Source organism: Brienomyrus brachyistius, chromosome 21 (assembly GCF_023856365.1).
Source record: "Brienomyrus brachyistius isolate T26 chromosome 21, BBRACH_0.4, whole genome shotgun sequence".
NCBI classification, from domain to species: Eukaryota; Metazoa; Chordata; class Actinopteri; order Osteoglossiformes; family Mormyridae; genus Brienomyrus; species Brienomyrus brachyistius.
In genome coordinates, this window is record NC_064553.1 from 13,687,953 (window position 1) to 13,690,452 (window position 2,500).

Sequence of the window (2,500 nt, forward strand, 5' to 3'; positions counted from 1 at the left end):
GCTCAGTAGGATATCGAAGGGCCCACTGGTGATATAACTCAGACACTGAAAGTGGAATCCTCTAATGAACAACCACGAAGGGACTCAAACCCTCAATCTTCTGATCCGAAGTCAGACGCCTTATCCATTAGGCCACGCGGTCACCTTGTAGGATCAGCCAGAGATGTGCTCTCGACTGAAGATGATGTAAGTACTTCAGAAGAGAAGTAGAACTAAAATTAAAGGTATATGCCGGGGCTCAGTAGGACATCGAAGGGCCCACTGATGACATAACTCAGACACTGGAAGTTGAACCCTCTAATGAACAACCACGAAGGGACTCGAACCCTCAATCTTCTGATCCGAAGTCAGACGCCTTATCCATTAGGCCACGCGGTCACCTTGTAATACTAACCCAAGATGTGCTCTCGACTGTAGATGATGTAAGTACTTCAGAGGAGAAGAAGAACTAAACTTATGGGTGACATGACCTGGTTCAGTAGGGCATCAAAGGGCCCACTGGTTATATAACTCAGAAACTGGAAGTTGATTCCTCTAATGAGCAACCACGAAGGGACTCGACCGCTCAATCTTCTGAGCCGAAGTCAGACGCCTTATCCATTAGGCTACGCGGTCACCTTGTAGGACTAGCGAGAGATGTGCTCTCGACTGAAGATGATGTAAGTACTTCAGAAGAGAAGTAGAACTAAAATTCAGTGTCACATGATCTGGCTCAGTAGGATATCAAAGGGCCCACTGGTGATATAACTCAGACACTGGAAGTTGAACCCTCCAATGAACAACCACGAAGGGACTCCAACCCTCAATCTTCTGATCCGAAGTCAGACGCCTTATCCATTAGGCCACGCGGTCACCTTCTAGGATCAGCCAGAGATGTGCTCTCGACTGAAGATGATGTAAGTACTTCAGAAGAGAAGTAGAACTAAAATTCAGGTCACATGATCTGGCTCAGTAGGATATCGAAGGGCCCACCGGTGATATAACTCAGACACTGGAAGTTGAACCCTCTAATGAACAACCACGAAGGGACTCGAACTCTCAATCTTCTGATCCGAAGTCAGACGCCTTATCCATTAGGCCACGCGGTCACCTTGTAGGATCAGCCAGAGATGTGCTCTCGACTGAAGATGATGTAAGTACTTCAGAAGAGAAGTAGAACTAAAATTCAGGTCACATGATCTGGCTCAGTAGGATATCGAAGGGCCCACTGGTGATATAACTCAGACACTGGAAGTGGAATCCTCTAATGAACAACCACGAAGGGACTCGAACCCTCAATCTTCTGATCCGAAGTCAGACGCCTTATCCATTAGGCCACGCGGTCAACTTGTCGGATCAGCCAGAGATGTGCTCTCGACTGAAGATGATGTAAGTACTTCAGAAGAGAAGTAGAACTAAAATTCAGTGTCACATGATCTGGCTCAGTAGGATATCGAAGGGCCCACTGGTGATATAACTCAGACACTGGAAGTGGAATCCTCTAATGAACAACCACGAAGGGACTCGAACCCTCAATCTTCTGATCCGAAGTCAGACGCCTTATCCATTAGGCCACGCGGTCACCTTGTAGGATCAGCCAGAGATGTGCTCTCGACTGAAGATGATGTAAGTACTTCAGAAGAGAAGTAGAACTAAAATGAAGTGTCACATGATCTGGCTCAGTAGGATATCGAAGGGCCCACCGGTGATATAACTCAAACACTGGAACTTGAACCCTCTAATGAACAACCACAAAGGGACTCGAACTCTCAATCTTCTGATCCGAAGTCAGACGCCTTATCCATTAGGCCACGCGGTCACCTTGTAGGATCAGCCAGAGATGTGCTCTCGACTGAAGATGATGTAAGTACTTCAGAAGAGACGTAGAACTAAAATGAAGTTTCACATGATCTGGCTCAGTAGGATATCGAAGGGCCCACTGGTGACATAACTCAGACACTGGAAGTTGAACCCTCTAATGAACAACCACGAAGGGACTCGAACCCTCAATCTTCTGATCCGAAGTCAGACGCCTTATCCATTAGGCCACGCGGTCACCTTGTAATACTAACCCAAGATGTGCTCTCGACTGTAGATGATGTAAGTACTTCAGAGGAGAAGAAGAACTAAACTTATGGGTGACATGACCTGGTTCAGTAGGGCATCAAAGGGCCCACTGGTTATATAACTCAGACACTGGAAGTTGATTCCTCTAATGAGCAACCACGAAAAGACTCCACCGCTCAATCTTCTGAGCCGAAGTCAGACGCCTTATCCATTAGGCCACGCGGTCACCTTGTAGGACTAGCGAGAGATGTGCTCTCGACTGCAAATGATGTAAGTACTTCAGAAGAGAAGTAGAACTAAAATTCAGTGTCACATGATCTGGCTCAGTAGGATATCGAAGGGCCCACTGGTGATATAACTCAGACACTGGAAGTTGAACCCTCTAATGAACAACCACGAAGGGACTCGAACCCTCAATCTTCTGATCCGAAGTCAGACGCCTTATCCATTAGGC

The 2,500-nt window shown here is 46.8% G+C and overlaps 7 non-coding genes across 7 annotated transcripts; all 7 read right to left on the reverse strand.

Moving 5' to 3' along the window:
• Positions 1-69: 69 nt before the first annotated feature.
• On the reverse strand, positions 70-142 carry trnar-ucg (transfer RNA arginine (anticodon UCG)). The gene has a single exon. It is a non-coding gene; the product is annotated as a tRNA-Arg (tRNA).
• A 163-nt stretch (positions 143-305) lies between these two features.
• Positions 306-378, reverse strand: trnar-ucg (transfer RNA arginine (anticodon UCG)). Its single transcript has one exon. It is a non-coding gene; the product is annotated as a tRNA-Arg (tRNA).
• A 401-nt stretch (positions 379-779) lies between these two features.
• On the reverse strand, positions 780-852 carry trnar-ucg (transfer RNA arginine (anticodon UCG)). Its single transcript has one exon. It is a non-coding gene; the product is annotated as a tRNA-Arg (tRNA).
• Positions 853-1,015: 163 nt separating this feature from the next.
• On the reverse strand, positions 1,016-1,088 carry trnar-ucg (transfer RNA arginine (anticodon UCG)). The gene has a single exon. It is a non-coding gene; the product is annotated as a tRNA-Arg (tRNA).
• A 163-nt stretch (positions 1,089-1,251) lies between these two features.
• On the reverse strand, positions 1,252-1,324 carry trnar-ucg (transfer RNA arginine (anticodon UCG)). The gene has a single exon. It is a non-coding gene; the product is annotated as a tRNA-Arg (tRNA).
• Positions 1,325-1,488: 164 nt separating this feature from the next.
• trnar-ucg (transfer RNA arginine (anticodon UCG)) lies at positions 1,489-1,561 on the reverse strand. The gene has a single exon. It is a non-coding gene; the product is annotated as a tRNA-Arg (tRNA).
• A 401-nt stretch (positions 1,562-1,962) lies between these two features.
• Positions 1,963-2,035, reverse strand: trnar-ucg (transfer RNA arginine (anticodon UCG)). The gene has a single exon. It is a non-coding gene; the product is annotated as a tRNA-Arg (tRNA).
• Positions 2,036-2,500: the final 465 nt, after the last annotated feature.